Source organism: Macaca mulatta, chromosome 2 (genome assembly GCF_049350105.2).
Source record: "Macaca mulatta isolate MMU2019108-1 chromosome 2, T2T-MMU8v2.0, whole genome shotgun sequence".
NCBI classification, from domain to species: Eukaryota; Metazoa; Chordata; class Mammalia; order Primates; family Cercopithecidae; genus Macaca; species Macaca mulatta.
The window spans coordinates 10,408,329-10,428,042 of record NC_133407.1 but is presented as its reverse complement, the minus strand read 5'-3'; the positions used below and the strand labels follow the sequence as shown (position 1 = coordinate 10,428,042).

The 19,714-nt window shown below is 43.7% G+C and overlaps 1 protein-coding gene across 27 annotated transcripts in view; it reads left to right on the top strand.

The window, feature by feature from the left end:
* The window catches only part of LPP (LIM domain containing preferred translocation partner in lipoma), a 723,625-nt gene that overhangs the window by 62,010 nt on the left and 641,901 nt on the right, over nt 1–19,714 (top strand). For 25 of the 27 annotated variants that reach the window (XM_015132425.3, XM_077991214.1, XM_077991207.1 and 22 more), the window contains one exon: nt 9,680–9,802. The gene's annotated coding sequence lies outside the window, so the exon portion shown is untranslated. Of the gene's footprint in view, nt 1–9,679; nt 9,803–10,649; nt 10,721–12,087; nt 12,263–15,190; nt 15,370–15,471; nt 15,511–19,714 lie in introns of those variants that run through there. The other 2 variants (XM_077991197.1, XM_077991204.1) reach the window with 2 other exon arrangements.

The following is a 19,714-nucleotide window of genomic DNA, read 5'->3' as shown; positions in this document are numbered from 1 at the left end:
GTCAGTAGTGGAGACTAATTTTACTTAAGAGTGGCATGTGATCAGGAGTAAGCAGATATTGGATTCTAATTGGCAAGAGTGTGACAAATCAGGGTGATTCTCAACTGGATGGTGATGCCTCCTTACACGTTGCTGTGGCATTTCAATAAAGCAAGTGTTCCAAAGGGCTGTACACAGCTATGCTTCCTTTCTTTTGTACGGGGCTCTAGGAAGTCCATAGCTAAATTTAAAGCTCACCTCTAGCAAATGGTGTGAGACATCCAGCTCTTATTTTTTGTATCCCCTTTCCCCTTTCTTTGCTTTATTTTCGCCTCTCCTTACGCATTTTCTCACTTAAATCATCAACTATTAGCATCTTTTGTGAAGTACCTCAGATCCTTTCTGGAACAAGGCAGAATATATAGATGTGTGTCATGATATCTAATATTTTAGTAATTATTAGGTCTGTGGAATAGTGGGCTAAAACTGGCCATGATTTTTCTGACTTGACTCTGCTCATCATCTTCTTTTTCTTCTTCTTCTTTTTTTTTTTTTTTTTGACGGAGTCTCATTCTCTTGCCTAGGCTAGAGTACAGTGTGTGATCTTGGCTCACTGCAACCTCTGCCTCCTAGGTTCAAGCAATTCTCCTGCCTCAGCTTCCCGAGTAGCTGGGATTACAGGCATTCGCCACTACATCCTACTAATTTTTGTATTTTTGGTAGAGATGGGGGTTTCATCATGTTGACCAGGCTGGTCTTGAACTCCTGACCTCAGGTGATCTGCCTACCTCGGCCTCTCGAAGTGTTGGGATCACAGGCGTGAGCCACCATGCCCGGCCTGACTCTGCTCTTAATGTAGTGTTTCACTTGGGCAATGCCCTGCTCCTTTCTGAGTCTCACTTTTCTCACCTGAAAGAGGAAGTTGCTGTTGATAGCAGTGAACATTTAGGCTGTGCTGAGTTTTACCCTAAACATCGTATCTCTAACTCTCCCAACACTCCCACAAGGCAGGTGCTATTATCCCCATTTTACTTTTGAGAAAAGGCCTAAAGAAGTGAGAAAGCTTGCCTAAACCCCTTTAACTCTTGGGTAAAGGCATTAGTGACCAATGTGTATTTTACTCCAAAGCCCAGGACGTTAGCCACAGTGCTGGGCTACTATCCTTTTATGCAATCTGTCAGGCTTCTTCCATCCGTGGCATGTATTCATCTAATTTTATTAAATCTTTATTGAATTTCCACTTAGGTGCCTTGCACTGTTCTGGGCATTATCCCAGTACTCGATTTAGAGCAAAGAAAGAGACACACACAACAACCATCCCTTGGCGCTTACATGCTGGTGCAGGTGTGTGGAGGAGGCAGATAAAGGAACACTTAAATAAGAGGGAATGATAAGTAACCCCAGGGAGGAGTCACAAAGGGCATTCTGACTCTGAGTGAGTGGAGAAGGACTCTGGGAGGTTATGTTTAAGCTGAGATCTGAGTGACAAGGAGGCCGCCTTGTAGAAGTCGGGGGAAGAGCACTGCAGGCAGTGGAGACGGTCAAAGCAAAGGTCAAGGCCATGAAGTGGGAAGGAGTTTGTGTTTGAGGAACAGAAGGAGCCTGATGTGCTGGCAGCATGTGGGCTGCAGGGGAAGAAGCAGGAGAGAAGAGCAGGGACTAGCAGGTGGTGGTAAGTGAGAGACCTGAGCTGCTTAGACCTGAGTCCAGATGTGATGGGAACCACCTGAGTTACGTGTTACAGGCATCTTTCCAGCTGCTCTGGAGGGAACCACAGCATAGTAAACCACAGATAGTAAAAGGAAGGCAAGGGTAGAAGCAAGAAGGTTAGGCAGAAACGTTTACCGTAATTCAGGTGAGATGTGGTGGTAACTTTGACTAGGGCATAGAAGTTGGGCAGGAGAAGTAAGTTCAGGGCGTGTTTGGGAGTGGTCGTCTATAGGCTCTCTAGAGTGATTTCCTTCAGGGAAATGTCAAGCTAAATGGGCAGGAATCTGGGAGACTCAGAGGGAAATGAAAATAGGCACCCTGGGGGGTTGCCCAGACAAGCAGCTGGCATTCCAAAACCAAAGAGGATCTGTTTCTCACCCCCATCCCATTTCGTTTCTAGCCTCGAGCTTTGGGCCAATGCGCAGAGGACGGTGGCTTTCTGCCTTTGGCTTCCCAGCTGAGAGCTGTTGGAACGCCCCAAAATAAGCCCTGCAGAGTGTGCAGCTTCCTTTGCTCTCCCTGGGTATTTTTGTAAAACATTCTTTCCCACCAAGAATGAGGAATGTTCAGAGTGATGCTGACTTTATGGGCTGTATTTAACATGCTGTTTTTTCATGATGTGTTGTCTGTTCATGCAGAGATTTCTGTCTCCTGTAAACTCCCTGGTAAGGAATCTTCAATCTCCGTGTGAGATGGGTCTCGAAGGCTCAGTGGGAGCCCAGAGGAGCTGGGATTTGAAAGCCTCTCCTTGTCTTGAGGACTGGACTGCGGTCCAAGGGCACCTACCAGTCCTCTTTTTTCATTTACGTTTGAATTCATAGTTGCTGGCCTTTGGCAGTTCCCTGTAATTCCTTTTAACAGACTTGGCTTCCCTGCAGATACTTACTTCATTTTTCAGGTCTTGGAGAAGTTAGGTAGTGGCTGAATCAGGTAGAGAATCCAAAATTCCTGACCAAGCCCCATCCTCTAGCCACCAGGCCAAAGCAATTTAGCTTGTGACCTCATCCTCCTGGGTATCCCGTGGCAATCTTATACTATAATCAGCCTAAGCCCAGAGATGCTCAGAGATTGTAAACTAAGTCATCTAAAACTCATTTCTGGGGCTTCTTCATGCACCCCTCCTGCAGTCTGTAGTTACCAGGTTTTCAAAAAATTAGCATAAGCTCTTAAAAACAGAGTTTTGTTATTACTCATTCGAGTTTCTTCTAAAATTTCTTTTATATTACCTATTCATTGAGTCGACAAACATTTATTGAGTTCTTACTGTATGCCAGGCATTGTGCTAGGTGCTGGGGATTGATTCAAAGATAATTTGGAGGCGTATGGAAGGGGAGTGGATAATTACAGCACAGTGAGATAAGTGCTATAATAGGGGGATATAGAAAGAGCCAGAAATAGCACTATGAATAACATCTTTGAACAAATTGCCTTCTTTTTTCCTTTTGGATTATTCCCTTATGTATATTGCCCAAAGTGGGATTACTGGGTCATTTAAAAGATGAAAACAATTTGGCACAAAAAGATGTAATGACTTGCCTGGGGAATACAGCTCAATTTTCAACAGAGGAAGAAAAAATTGTTGACAAATCCAGATTTAGATCACTTTACCAGGAAGAACGGGCAGTTTTTATACTACCCTTTCAACATGGTGGCTTTTGGGGGTGGGGGGGATTTATTCTAAACATGCTAGCCTGCGTGTAGGAATCACATGTCCTCATATTTAATCTCACAACTTGATTGTTCTCACAAGAACCCAGCTGTATACGTATTATTGTTTCCATTTTACAAATGAAGAAACAGCACCCTTGATAAAAGGAAGTAAGTTGCTCAAAAGGCCATAGTTAATAAGTGAGGAGTGCAAGAGCCAAGCACAGTTCCTTTTATTCTTTGACTCCATCCTGTTTTCCATGCTGTGTTTACCTATTGAGGATACCTGTGCTCTAGCCGGGGCCCGGAATTTATTTAATGAGTCACAGAGACTCTTAAGAGGACAGTCAGGCTCTATGAAATAGGTGTAGATGTTCTTACCTCCGAAGTCATAGCCAGGGAACAATGTCCTTCTGTATGTTGACCTGAAAGGATCCAAGGGCCCATTATTCCTGACCCTGGTATTCCTGCCCCTGGCTCAGGTGCTGAAAGGCTATTTGCATAGTCCTACCATTAGAGCACAGAATCCCAAGTAAAGTTGAAACCATGCCACAGTTCTGCTGTGAAACATTTATTACTTTTCTAGTACTTAACTGTATTAAGTAAAAACTCCTGCCCCTGGTATCCAGGACCTGTCATAAATGGACACCAGCATGGGTCCACTGTGGACTTCCTTGGTGCTCCTGTTTACGTATCTTTAAATCAAACACATTTCCTGCCAACCCCCAGATATACCCTGCACTTTCTCACCTTCATGCCTTAGCACATGCCTTTCCTTTAGCCTGAGATAACCTTTCCGATCTTCATTCATAGAACTCCCAATCCTCCTGTAAACTTCTGCACAGACGCCATCTTGGGAAGGGAATAATCCTTGATCACCACCTGCTCTCCCATCCATTGGAAGTGATCTGCGTTCTTTGTTCTGCTAACTCAACCACAGTTAGCTGTGAGGCAACAGAGTACAAATGTATGCTGCTTATGAGCATGGGATCTGGATTTGAATCCCGGCTGTGATACTTCCTCACTGTCAGTTAACTTGCTTGAGCCTGAGTTTTCTCATCTGCCAAATGGATGTGATAGAATAGGTGCTCCCCCTGAAAGCCACCATGTTAACAGGAGTAGTATAAAAATGGTCTGATTCTCCCGATGAAGTTGTGTAAATCTGGAATTGTCAACAATTTTCCTTTCCCTTGTTGTCATTACATTTTTTTATGACATCACCTCATGTCACCGTGTGGTATGAAAATCTGCATTGTTACCTGTGCTGCTTCTGTGGTACTTGTCCTCTTTTACTTGATGTCTTATCTCTCCTTCTAGACTGGGAGTTCTTCAAGGGCAGGGAGGGCATTGCATCTTTGAAGGCCTTGACATATGGGTACTGCTACAGAGTTTCCTGTAAAGGAAAGGAGGATTCCATACAACCTAAGTGGTGACACCAGCATAGGCTCATTACTAATCCCGTGCCCCAGTCACGAGGTTTCAGGCCTGGCAGAGAACTCTGTGGGCTCTGTGATGTGGAGCTTTAGGCACATAGAACACAAGCTGGATAGGCCTCTGGCTCCTGCTGGAGAGACAGGAGAAAGGCTGGATGGAGCCTGTCTCCAGTCCAGCTTCTTCTGATTCAAGGGCTTGGGTGGGGCTGGCAGTTCCCTGAAGGCAGAGTGTTAGTCCTGCTTGGAACATGAGACTGTTTCTTTCCTGGGCCTTGCAGTGGGTCTGTTCTGTTGGTGAGTTTCAGACCTAGAGGAAAGGGTCACTGAAGGTATGGGTTAAGAGCAACTCTGAAAGCCACCTGTCCCCTGACTTCTCTGTGAGTGGGGCCACAGGGAGAAGATCCCTTCATAGGTAGCTCCTCTACCCTTGCTTTGCTTGGAGACTGACCACGGAAGGGGATTCATTTCTTAAAGGGATAGGGCTACGATTTAACTTTCTGTTGTGCCACTTCCCGAAACACAACACCTGTGGCTTCAGATCCAAGTGCTTTAGAACATGAGATACAAGGTCTTCCATGCCCTGGCTGCAACATTCTTTTCCAGGCTTGTGTCCCACCACATTCCTCTGCATCCTCTGTCACTGGCCTCACCATATTAGTCACTTTCTCTGAGAACACCCTGAACTCATCCCCCTCAAGGCCTTTGCACGTCGTGTTCCCTGGGCCTATTTTCCTCCTCCTCATGCATGGAAATCCTCTTGGGTGTTCAGGCTTCATTTGGAAGTCACATCATTTGCAGAGAACTTTTAGACCCTCAAAAGGACATTGCATGTACTCGTGCTTTTCTGTGCTTTTCATTCTGTCTTGTGTGTTCCAGCGTGTCCCCCATTGAGGCTCTTCAACACCCCTAGGCGTGTCCAACTCAGCACCCACACCTGCTAGGTCCACACACTGCCTTATCAAAGACAGCAGGTGTTAGCAAACTTCTCCTTGGTGCATGCCTGAATGCAGAACATGTGACATTCTGTTAACTAACACTTGTGCCAGAATGGCTTCCGTAGCCCATACTGGGGTTCCCATGATTTGTTTGATCATGAGCCCAGCCATTTGAATTGTTTTTGAATTGGTCTGATATCAGCGAATTGTTAACCTTTCTCAGGTCTGTTTCCTACATACCAGTAGATGTCTGCTTAGTGCCAGGGCTCTGAGCTTTTCATTTCACTTAAGAACAGAACAGTGAGGTAGAATTCAGGAAAGATTTACCTGCTGTTAACATGAACTTTTAAAAAAAGAGTTAGAAATGTAGGCCTTGTTTTTATCCCAAAGCTCCCTGAAATGTGAAAATAGCAGGAGTTTTAAAGGTATATTTCCACCTCTAGCAGAACTATCCATATTATACTTGTAATTATAAATTGATAAAGCCTGTGTCATGAAACTTGATTTTGAACACCTGTGTTCAAATCCTGGCTTTACCACTTACTAGGTAGAGGTACTGGAGGAGTGGCTAACTTCTCCGTTCCTCAGTTTCTTCAGCGTTCAATTGGGAACTTTTTCTTACAGGCTGATGGAAAATTTAAATAAGGTCTTGGACATGAAATTGAGATTTTATTAGTGTGTGTGTTTCAAAATGTGGATTTGGAGGCCATTTAAAAATAGAATTTCCAAAAAATTTGCTTTTAAAGCAAAATACTTAGATATGTAAATTTTTGTGAAATTTTCTTCAAATGATAAAATAAATGAGTTTACAGTCAGGAGACATACAGTATCTAACAGACTTAGGGAATATGCTTGGCTTACAAGACGTGGTTTTAGTCCACATACATTAGAATCACAGAACTATAGGCTTTGAGAAATTATAAAAGCCTTGGAAGGGGTGAACATGAATTAGTGCATATTGTATGCAGGCTTTGTGCCATGCATGCTAGATATGGAATCCCAGGAAATGGTTACATACACCTTGATGGGTAGATGATATTAACCCTGTTTTGCAGACAGAGAAGGCTGAGCTTTGAGAAAATCCTTTACACAAGTTTGATATCAAAGCCTGGAACTTCAAACTACCCTCCTGATGGCTTCTAGAAACCCTTTCCGTTTATAGATATGACAAGACTTGCTTTCACTTTGTTGTTGATTTTTTTATCCTCTCTTTCTCTGTCTCTGGGGACAGCACTAATGCAGGGCCAGATAGCCCTGTGAAAATCTGCAGTCGTGATGTCACATAACTTGTTTGATGAATCTAGATTAGTGTCTTGACTTTTCCTGCCAAGAATCTGCTCATAAAGTGTCTTGTTTTGAGCTCCTTTGACTGTACTCATTCATCAGCCTTTACTTATTTTCTTCTCTTTGGGAGAGATACTTGCCGTTACCCATAATGTTTGAGGTCAGGAGTATATTTGAAGAGGGCTTTATATTTTCTTAAAGAAAATACTGGTGGAAAATCAAGTTTATTGGCTATTTCATACCATCTTCTTCTGCCATTTATGGGCAGTCATGTGGAAGAGGTGGCACGGGGCTGGGAGTTTGGAGCAATGCTTCTCATCTTGAATGTGTCGCTGACCAGGGAAAATACTTCGTGCCAACTCCATCATTCTCTTTTGGGAATTCAGTGTCTTCAGCTATAAAGAGTGAGGGCAGTACTAGGTGATTCCTAAGATTTTAAAATTCTGCATGTTTTGTGGTGTCAAAACCATCAATTTCTGCTGAGCTGTGTGATCCTGCAGCTGTTTCTCTGATAGTTTTCAATCTTTAGATTTAATCTATTCAACAATGTATAATTTTTTAAAGGGAAGCTTTTATAGACACTTCTGAAATATAACGGGGTGGGGGGGGGGATAAATGGATGTTAAAAAATAGAAAACAACCAATTAAATAGTAGATAGCATGTAATTCTCCTTGGAAACTTACCACGAAATTGAGAAGTACTTTAACAACTGGTAATTTAAATTGCATTTGAACTCTGCTAATGGTTTGTTTGCATGGGAACTTCAATCATTTCACAGCGGTTCTTTAGCAAAGCTGCTTGTTCTCTTTATGGAAAAGAAGAAAAAATCATTAAAAGAGAAGTTGACTATGGAAAAGGGAGACCACTTTCATTTGTACCTGGAGAGACGCTGGAGAGTGTGAGTGAGACTCCCTCAGGGCCCAGGGTGGAGAGCTCTTCCTTTCAGTGAAGATTAAAACTCTGGGAAGTCAGATGCCCTTGGCGGCTGTTGTAGAAACTGTTGTGATTTGTATCTCTCTCTGCAGGGAGAAGCTTTGGTGTTATGCAGCTTGCGGGTGAGGGTAGCGGCAACCTTTTTGGTTCGTTTTATGAAATTGCATTGTTCACAGGTTTAATGTTGGCTTCCTAACAACCCATTTCTCAGTAAGTTTGAAATGATGCCTTTCTCTTCTTTCAGCGGAAATGGCTTTCAGAATTCCAGTGTCCTTGAAGACCACCCGGTCTCAGGAAACTCCTTGCTTTTCTGGGCTGGTCTTGATTGTATTCCATTTTGCCTATTAATTTCTTTCTGCTGTTGAGATTACTGGGAGAGCGTTGAAACAAGTGTTCGAGGCCTGGCTTTGTAAGTCCTGGTTTGGCTCTAGGTGTGACTCATGTGATCAAGCACAAGTCCCTCTGCCCAGTGCGTTTTGGTGTCCTTTGTCAAAGCAAGCAGTCACTTGATCCAGTGGATCAAGTGGCTCCTGAAGCGGTCACCTCCTTACCCAGGCCACTGGGTTCTCTTGTCAGTTGGAAAAGTTGAGGTGGGTCGTTTAAAAAATCCCTCCCAACTTTGAACTTTGAATTGTTTTGTACACAAAACAATTGTATGATTGGTTAGGTAATGTTTACGGTGACAACAATGAAATGGGCATGGTAGTTTTTCTGGTATGTGGATTTCTCCTGCATACATGAAAGACAAGTTTTACAACAGCCCTTGCCTTGGGATACTTGTCTGTTGGAATACATACTGTATAATCATTAGCAAAACAGGAATAGTTTCTAATGAAATAAAACCTGTAATAAGGACTGTATTAGGCTATGCTAGCATTGCTATAAATAAATATCTGAGACTTGGTAATCTATAAGAAAGAAGTTATAATTGGGTCATGGTTCTGCGGGCTGTATAAGCATGGCACTGGCATCTGCTTGGCTTCTGGGGAGATCTCAGGGAGCTTTTACTCATGGTCAAAGGCAGAGGAGGAGCAGGCATCTCACATGGCAAAAGCAGGAGCAAGAGAGGCAGTAGGCAGGGGAGTTGCCACACACTTTTAAATGATCATATATCATGAGAACGCACTCATGATCATGAGGACAGCACCAAGGGGACGGTGCTAAACCATTCATGAGCAATCTACCCCCATGATCCAGTCACCTCCACAGGCCCCACCTCCAACAGCAGGTATTTCAACTCTATGTGAAATTTAGAGAGGGCACGTATCCAAACGATATCGAGGATGGCTTACTGGGAAATGTCAACATTGTTTATCCCTCTGCTGCTCACTGATTCTCACTTTTCAGGCAAGGAAACTAAAGTTCAAAGGACACTAGGACCTATAGTTAGAAATTTGTCTCCAAACTCATATTCCTTTTCTTTTTTTATTTGGTATAGTTCAGGTTTATCTGTTAATTTTTTTTCCTCCCTACAATGTGAGTATCTGACTGACTTATCTCTTTGACCTCTGTTATTGAGACGAAGCTGTCTTCCCAGGAGAAGTAGGAGAGATGAGATATGAACCCTGAGGCATCAGCATTCTCTTTCCCCATCATTCTGAGTCAAATTAGTGAAATAAGAGTGCCAGGATCTGACTAGGAGTTTAGGAGGTATAGAAGTAAGCCACAGCCCAGTCAGAGACTTGATAAACCTGAGAATTTCTGAAGCTGGTTGAGACCCTAGAAATACATAAGCAACACCCTTCTGTTTTTCATAGGTGAGAACTCTGAGGCTCAGAGACAGAGCAGAAGACAGAACCTGGTCATCTGACTCCTTGTGTTCTGCTTTTTTCATTGTTCCACTGGACGCTCATCAGAGGGAAGACCTTTCTCCTCAGCTGGTGAGTCCCACACACAAAAGGAATACATTTGCCTTTAAAATCAATGTATATGTTTTAATGAGTTTTAAACATCAGTGTTTTCCACTTTAAGTATGAGCATCGGTAACTAGGATGCATTAAGAATAAGAGAAGAACTGAAATGCCTTTCCTTCTTTCTTAAGTTGCTTTTATGGCAATAGACAATATATAATCATGCTAATAAAATATGTGGCAAAGCAAAGGCAGAGCTCAGCTCTTGGAAGGTGGCAGGCATTGAAATTGGAGGAAAATTTGGAGTAACGATGATTCCAGGTTGCCAGCAATTGTATTGCTTCCTTCTTTCTCATTTGGCATGGAAGAAAGTGTTCATGAAATGTAAAGACCAAAATGAAAATGTCACTAAACAGTGTTTGGGCATTTATGAGGAAAGAAAGCAATATTAGAGTGTCTCTTGTTTACCCTTGTTCATGGTGCTGCTTCTTTTGTGATGTCATTTCATTTTATGTATTTATTGTTTTGAGATGGAGTCTTGCTCTGTTGCCCAGGCTGGTGTGCAGTGGTGCAATCTCAACTCACTGCAACTTCCACCTCCCAGGTTCAAGCGATTCTCCCACCTCAGCCTCCCAAGCAGCTGGGACTACAGGCGCGTACCACCATGCCTGCCTAATTTTTGTATTTTCAGTAGAGACGGGGTTTTACCATGTTGGCCAGGCTGGTCTTGAACTCCTGACCTCAGGTAATCCACCTACCTCAGCCTCCCAAATTGCTGGAATTACAGGCGTGAGCCTCACTTTATTTTTATAACAACCCTTTGGGGCAGGGCAGGCTAAATTTGCTTAGGCAAAGGGTGTGAGCCTTTGTTTTAAAGGGCCTGCTAAAGCTCCACCAGGACGTGAGTGCAAATCCTGTTATGTGCTCAGAAAGGAGAACCGTGACCAGGTAAGGTAAACTTTTCCTTGTGTATTGGAGTACCTCTGTACTTAATGGGTAGAGTAGAACATTATATTCTAAAAAATCTGGGTGGTAAAAAGAATCAACAGTGTGGAATACCATGGGCTAGAAGGAGAGTTGAGGAAATTAGCAAGGGAATTCTGCGTGCGACTTCCACTTAGGATCCTGATTCGATGGTCCCCATTGGCTGAGGCCAATTCGTATGTGCCCCCAGCGCTGGCTTTGTACTGAGTAAATAATACACCTTGACATATTTGTGGTGTAGTTTTCCAAAACGGAGATGATGCCGTTGTGATTGAAAAAACCTAACTTCACTTAAAAGTGTAACTGAGTTTATAGTTGTGTTTTGTCTCTCTGTCTTTTCTTAATCAGTGTATCTTAAAAGTACAACTGACTATGTGCCTATTGATCTATATCACATAAAAGGCTGGAAACCACTGGTTTGATGCTTAAATCTTAGTGTTTGTTAAAATTTCAAACATGGTCTGGAATATATTCCCCCTAGCATACGTTTAATTATCAAATGAAATATCTTTGTCACCTCCTCTACGTCTTGAGTTTTTTCAGTGTTTATAATTAAACTGTGATAAGTATGAAGCTTTGCACTTGGGCTTAAAAAAAATCAACAGTGTAATGATAGAATGGGAGAGATTTCCTTAACAGGAGCATACTGGAAGAGACTTAGAAGTTTTTGTTATTCTTAAGCTAAATATGAGTCAACAGTGGCTTTTGTTGGGAGTGGCTTCCGAAATGCTGATGCAGTCTTAGCCTGCATTTAATAGAGTATGGCATCTAGAATGAAGTGGGTGGGTGATTTTGCAAACCTAGGACACCTGGAAACTGGCAAGTCCAGAGGTCATGTGAGCCTCAGGCACAGTTTGAACAGGACTCTAGCTTTGTTTTTCTGCAGAACTTCTTGCTCTGCCCTTTTTTGTGCCTGGGCTTCATCTTTGGAATGTTTTACCTCATGGGTCATGAGATTGCTGCCTGATGAAACCCAAACTATAGACATCCGTCTTCCCATTTTGGGGAAAGAGCCTGGTTTGCTATATTCTCATAGCCTTGGCTCACTGTATATTTCTGAACCAGTCATTGAAGCCAAGATAATGGGATTATGCTAATCTGAACCAAGATTCTCGTGAAACTAAGTTTGGACATAGTCTCATCCAAACCTCATGGTACTTACACAGGGGAGAAGAGGTGACCCCTCAAAGGAATATCTGGGTGCTGTTAGGAGAGGGAGAGAGGACCGGAAGCTCCGTGGGCAACCACAGGCCTTCTGCAAACCTCTTTAGCCCCCTGTCAGAGACCCTCTAGAGAGCCAGGCTTTCGTTCCTGCCTCACCTTCTGAAAAGGCATGAGCCAGCTGGACTCTACACGAGGATGCTGAGAGGACCAGGAATGAAGGCCAGCCAAGAACTGCCGCAGGAATGAGACCATGGATTCTGCCACAAGATTCTGGGACACATGTGCTCATGACCATCAAGAACATAGAACCTGGACAGGAGAGGGACAGCATTGCTTGTTCATGTGTGTGTCTCCAGAGTCTGCTGGGGTCTCTGGCATGGGATAGGTGCTGCGTGCATTTTCTTTTTTTTTTTTTTTTTTTGAGACGGAGTCTTGCTCTGTCACCCAGGCTGGAGTGCAGTGGCCGGATCTCAGCTCACTGCAAGCTCCACCTCCCGGGTTCACGCCATTCTCCTGCCTCAGCCTCCCAAGTAGCTGGGACTACAGACGCCCGCCACCTCGCCCGGCTAGTTTTTTTTGTATTTTTAGTAGAGACGGGGTTTCACCGTGTTACCCAGGATGGTCTCGATCTCCTGACCTCGTGATCCGCCCGTCTCGGCCTCCCAAAGAGCTGGGATTACAGGCTTGAGCCACCGCGCCCGGCCGCTGCGTGCATTTTCATGGATAGAATAAATCTGAAGGTAGTAAGGGTCCCTTTCCCAGAGGGTGTTCTATCGGGCATTGGCTGACTCTCTGTTGGGGAGTTATAGGAATTGTCGCCCAGATGAGGTCAGACTACATGGTTTGATGAGAATGAAACAAATGACTGGACAGGCTGGGCATGGTGGCTCACATCTGTAATCCCAGTGCTTTGGGAGGCCATGGCAGGAAGATCAATTGAGGCCAGGATTTTGAGACCAGCCTGGGCAATGTGGCAAGACCCTGTCTCTACGACTAAACAAACAAAAAACCCAAATGACTGGACAGAAAGAGACTTTTGACTTAAGAAGTTTGTGAGGGCATAAAAAGGCAGTGAGTATGGTGGGATGGCGTAACAGAAGTCCTGACAAGTATGAGATGCGCAACCCTAGAAAAACAACATCCCTTCACCCTTATCTTTTTGATCTGAGAATTAGGAACAATAGTCATTGCCCTGCCGACCTCTCATGTTTGCTTAGAGCAAGTGCGTTGTTAAATGCTGACTTGTTTTGTAAACTATAAAGTGTGGTTCCTATATGGTAGGTTATTACAGTTGTCTTCTTCCTTAAAGACTCATCTTGAATATAAAGAAAAAGACAATGTAAATTCAGTGCCCAGCACAGCATCGGGAACATTAGACATGCTCAGCGTATGCCCTTCCTGCCAACCTTGCACCTCTTCCTCCTCTGGGTTGGATAGGCACTAACTTGTCCTCAGTCCTGCAGCTTGATCTGCAACTTTGCTTAATGATGCGGGTTAGAATTGAAATAGAATTATGTATTATTATTTTTCACGTTCATTTTTGCCTGAGACAGGAGGTGGAGAGTGGTCAATTCAGAAACCCGGGAAGCTCAGTGCTTGAGAGACCCCACAGAAGCTACAGTCTAGCCCATTTGGCTTCTTACTTTGTTAGATTAGATAATCACACCTGCTGCTCCAGGCATGACTAGCCTAGTGGGAGTCAGGAAGGAAATTATTTCCCTCTGTTGATACCAGTTTACAATTGCCGACTATCGCCAAGGGCTTTCAGTTTTAATATTTCCTCTTTGGTCCTCAGAAGTATCAGGTATTAGTCTCTGCCGGAAGCAAAGCATTGGTCACTTCCGTCAGGGCGAATGTCTTGGCTGTCTATAATTACTCAGTCAGGTGCTTTCTGGGCATGTGTGAGCATTTGCTCAGCCAGCTTTTATTGCTTTTATGTTATTTGCTTCAAAAATTACAAGAGGATTTGCTGGGTCTGAGCAGTGACCTATTCAGTCCCCTGAAACTCTGTGGTTCTTCATGTAACCCAGGGATGTCTTGTAGGAGGTATGTTTGCTGTCCATGAAAGTAAAAAGGAGTGATATCTCTTTCTCTCTTTTGCTTCCTTCCTCCTAATTCCACATTCTTCTATTTCTTGGCTTCTGGCACAATTGAGATACCTCTACTCTACATTAGGCATGGCCTTAGGGGATCCGAATTCTCAGGTCTTCCTCAATGGGTTGCTGTGTGGTAGACAGCATCTGAAGTGTGAATGGATAGAGGGCTCTTTGTAGATTGTGGCCAAATATTTACCCCTGGTTCATAGAGTATGTGTTTGCTGCCCTGGTCTCAGTGTTGGTCTGGATGTTAGTGAACCACATGATCTTTAGGAAACTATGTGAATTAGGCTTAGTCCCTGACCTTGAGAAACTTATAGTTAGGGGAAAAGACAAACATATAAAAGAGAAATACACATTAGAAACATATTCTTTTTTTTTTTTTCTGAGACGGAGTCTTGTTCTGTTGTCAGGCTGGAGTGCAGTAGTGCGATCTCGGCTCACTGCAACCTCCGCCTCCCGGATTCAAGTGATTCTCCTGCCTCAACTTCCCGAGTAGCTGGGACTACAGGTGTATGCCACCACACCCAGCTAATTTTTGTTTTTTTAGTAGAGACAGGGTTTCACCATATTGACCAGGATGGTCTTGATCTCCTGATCTCATGATCCGTTCGCCTTGGCCTCCCAAAGTGCTGGGATTACAAGAAACATTTCTTTCTTTATGATACACCTTTATTAATCACCAGATATGTTTCAGGCCTTATGCTAAGTGCTTGGGAAATTGAAGTAAATTATAGTCTCAGATCTCATGGGGCATGGATGAAGGGTTGGGAGAAAAAAAAAAAATATGCCAGGCGTAGTGGCTCACACCTGTAATCCCAGCATTTTGGGAGGCTGAGGTGGGCAGATCACTTGAGGTCAGGAGTTAGAGACCAGCCTGACCATCACGGAGAAGCCTCATCTCTACTAAAAATACAAAATTAGCTGGGCGTGGTGGCACATGCCTCTAATTCCAGCTACTCGGGAGGCTGAGGCAGGAGAATTGCTTGAACCCAGGAAGCGGAAGTTGCAGTGAGCCGAGATCGCATCATTGCACTTCAGCCTGGGCAACAACAGCAAAACTCTGTCTCAAAAAAAAGAGAAAAAAGCATTGATTAATATTATCTCACAATTTCTGAAATTTGGGAGCAGCTTGGATGGGTGCCACAAGATCTGTCACCACATTGCATTCCAGGTATTGCTGGACTTGCAGTCTCACCGGAAGGCTGAACTCCGGGGAAGATCTACTTGCTACCAAGCTCATCACATGATGGTTGGCAGGATTTCCCACAGATTACTGGGCTGAAGACTTCAGTTTCTTGCCATGTGAGACTCTCCATAGCGCAGCTCACATGGCAGCTGTCTTCCCTCAAAGTGAGTGAGCAAGAGAGAGTCCCTGAGAGGCAAATCACAGTCTTTTTATAAGTTAATCCTGGAGGTGACATGCTGTTCCCTCTGCCTCATTCTCTTTACTAGAAGCGAGTCACCAAATCCAGGCCACACTGAAGGGGAAGGGTGAGTACAAGCACCAAGGTATGAATACCAGGAGATGGAGTTACACAGAACCATCTTAGGGGCTGCTCACCACAGATTCCCCAGGTTTACGTGGCTGTGCTAAGTGAAAGTGGGCATTGCCTGAAGCTATTGAATAAACCCAGCACACCTCTGTGGATCAGTTTTACTTGAAGGCATTTTGGGGGGAAAACTCCATTTAAAACTCTTGAGAGAAGCATTGATACGTAGTAGCACAGGATGTAAAATTGGCATGGCTTTTAAGAAGAAAAACACAAGTTTTCAATTCATGCTGTGTTCCCTTACCTCTATATTTTTGCCCTCCTCAGTGATTAGAGCTTTTTTGGTAGAAATGTCTAAAGGTTCTTGCTTGAGCCCTTTGCTGTATGCGTGAGACACCAAGACTTGGAAAGGGCACAGACTCTTCCAGGGCCACAGAGCCAGGGGTAGTCAAGGGAGGAACCATCTGCAGCTCCTCTCCCTGCCCCACCTTCCACCGCTCCACACAGTCTGTGCTGCATAATGAGTCTGCGCAACTTTTAGGCACGTTTTCTCTTCTTTTCTCAACCTCTCTCCTGTCCCGGAAACAGATTAGGAAAAATAGGTCAAAAATTGGAATCTTGAGCTTTGATTTTGTCCTTTTAGTTAAATTTCAGGGCTCTGCATCTCCTGGTGGGCCATGCTGTGTCCTGAAAATGTGCATAAATCAATATTACACGGCTCAGACAGTGTGTCTCTGCAGTTACGAATAACATTTGTTTTAGGAACAGAGAGCTGATATACGACATTACTTTGAGACTGACAAGACCAGACATAAAATCTCAGCCAATACCCTTTGTCTGGCAGGGAGTTTCTTTTCCAGAGCATCCTTCTCTTCCCCCCACCAAAGCAGTCCTTTTCAAAATCAAGCTCTGCAGTTTATTTTATAGAAGATGACATGTTCCCTTAGAGTCCACCTTCACGTAACTAGAAAAATCAGTGGAAATTGGAGCCTTAAAATTATGGTCAAGCTTATTAGTGACTTTACAGCCAAAATGAGGAACGTGTGGCTTTGGTCACTGAGAATGTGGCTGGCCAGAATATCAATTCTGCTACCTACTCCATGGTCCCTTTCACCTCTCAGCATTTTTTTAAATACTCATCTTATTTTTTTATTTTTTATTTTTTGATGGAGTCTCACTGTCGCCCAGGATGGAATGCAATGCACAGCTCACTGCAGCCTCTGTCTCCCAGGTTCAAGTGATTCTCCTGCCTTAGCCTCCCAAGTGGCTGGGATTACAGACGCATGCCACCACATCCAGCTTTTTTTTCTTTCTTTTTTTTTTTTGTATTTTTAGTGGAGAGGAGGTTTCCCCATGTTGGTCAGGCTGGTCTTGAACTCTTGACCTCAAGTGATCCACCCTCCTCGACCTCCAAAAGTGCTGGAATTACAGGTGTGAGCCACCACGCCTGGCCAACTCTTCTTGTTATTAAAGTGTTTCTTACCAATTATTTCATTTTTATTAAAAGTACATAGTGAGAAATAGAGTTTTAGTTGACCAAGGACAACATGGTAAAGAGGAATTTGGAGTAGGAAGACTATCACATTAGTCACTGAATCCTACCTAGTTCACTTAGTTTTTTTTAACCTGTTTTCACTTCTGCAAACCATGGAGTGAACAGTGCCTCCTTCAAAGAGTCTTTGGTGCTCTCAAAGCAGCGTAATGTCTATAAAGTGCCTGTTGAGTGTGGTACTTCTTATGTAGTTGGTACACATTGAATGTTAAGTTTCTGATCACCTTAAGAGTCTGTAACTCTTTGCTGGAGATCACCCTTAGTTCTTTTCTTCGTTAGGCCATTATCTCATGTCCTGTTTACACTGTCCCCTTGGCTTGGCCCAGACCTGCAGCCTTTGTCTGTTGGTCACCCCAGATTTCATGCTTCCTGAATCATTAATAGCCTCAACATTTCTAATTTTGCATAATGACTCCCAAGACCTAACTACAAACATCATAATGTGCTCATGTTTTCTGATACCTAGTGACTCTGGGTACAAAATCTTCATCCACTGTGTTTCATGGGGAAGGCTTATTGGGCATCACTACTGGAAACTAAGTGTTGATTTTAATGACAAGACTGTTTAGTCCAGAGGGTGAACTCTACTCAGGTGCCATTAGCAACCTCTTCATCTGTAAATGGAAGTGTCTCTGGGACCTGCTCAGCTCTGACCCGCTTTGGGTCCTTTTTGGACTTCTTCAGGATGAGATCACCTCACCCTGGTTCAATGCCAACTGGCTTGAGTTATATCAGTTATTAAAAATGATCTAATATTTTCCTTTCAGATCTGGGGCCCTGGCTCATTCTATGATTAAGCCAGTGATTTATTTATAATATGGTACGAGATGGCTGCAGCCACTCTATGATGTAATCTAAGAATGACATGAAAACAAAATAGGCTTTTACATAATGAAAGTATTCCTGCAATATACTTTATAGCAAGGCTTTTTTTCCCCCATTGAGAGTGGAGATATATTCTTTTTTTCTTTCTCTTTTTGAGACAGGGTCTCGCTCCGTTGTCCAGGCTGAAGTGCAGTGGTGCGATCTCAGCTCACTGCAACTGAGAATGGAGATATATTCTTTACTTTTCCTTCCACTCCTGTTTAAATCTTCTTTTCCCATTTATGAAACTTAAGGCCTTTAAGTCAATTTTTAAAAATCAGGATTCACAACTCCTCAAAGTCTCTGGTTACTCTTTTATTCTTGTCGTTTTCTTCATTCCCCATCCCCCACTGCCACCCTCCATGGCTCTGTGTGTAGCTGCTGCTCAACCCCTGCTCAGCACTCCACAGTCCTCACCATTCCTCTGCTTATGCTGTTTCTTCTGCTGGAATGCTCACCCCAATCCTAACTTTTCTTCTGCTAAAGGCATACTTCACTGGTTCCTACAAATAGCATCCTTCTATAGCCAGCTCAAATTCACATCTTCCTTCAAGCCTCCTGTGCTGTTCCTGCTCCTTGTCAGAAACCCTTTATCTGTACCTCTTATGGAACTTAGTACAATAGCAAGCCCCCACCCCTACTCCAAGGGCTATTCACAGACTGTCAGAGTTAAGGAGGAGAAATGACTTAGAGGAATGGGGTGAGGGGCTTTGATAGTTCCAGGTCTGCTCCTAATAGTGAGACCTGGTCAGTCAGTCATGGCTCATCTTTGTGGTTCAGTTTTTCTCCGCTGAGGAATGAGTGGTTTGGATTTTATTTAACATGGCCAAATGATGTGTTGGTAGTGGTTCCTTGAGGTACTATGCTGAGAAGGACTCTGAGGCTGCATCCTGACTGAGTTAATGATCACTTAAGAATATCGCCATGGTTGTGATCAGGGAGTGGAGAGTGAAGGCATATGAGAGGTATCTGGGCTGCTTTTGGACTAGGTGATTTAAATGTCTCTTTTTGTTCTACCTTCTGGATGCTTTCATTTACTGACTTGTAAAGTGTCTTGCCCAAGATCACATAGCCCATTAGGTTTTAGAAGTGGATTCTCTGATAAAGAGATGGTTAAAAGCTACACATTTGACTCTCACATTCATACATATGGGCTGACTGTGGGAGATGAAAAGCTAGAATAAGAAGTTCTAGAAGATCCATGACTTATTGAAAACACAAGACTACTCAAATTCTGTATGTCCTTGAGGTTTGGTGGGGTCACCTTTCACCTCTTTGTCTTCTCTGCTTCCTAGGGGTTATAATGTCCGCACTATTCAAATGTATGTCAAAGATGGCAGTTCAAGGTCAAGGTCAGAAAGGCAGCCTTACCCCATGAATCCATTAGATCTCTTGTTCCCCTTCTTCCAACTCCAGACAAGATGCTTAGCTCTCTGCAAGGAGCCCAATTGCATGAGCAGTAGGTCAGCTCAGCAACCAGGTGATTGAACGCTGGGACAAGAATAAAGGAAGGAAAGAAGAGGGAATTTTAGGATGGCTGAAGGTGCTGGAAACTTGAACCCTAGAGGAATGAAGAAGGAAGTGGAAGTGCTTACTGTAAAGAAGAAATAAAGGGGAGGGAGGAGGAGAGAGCAGAGCAGGCGGTGCTCTCCTGGGACTCTGCCATGGAAGGGGTGCAAACTTACTTTTTGGGACGTCTGAAAGCGTTCTGGCAGCAGTGGGTTGGAAGCTAGAGAAAGAGAGTATGAGAATGTTGATGTTTTCTCCATGTTTATTGAAAATGCTTAAT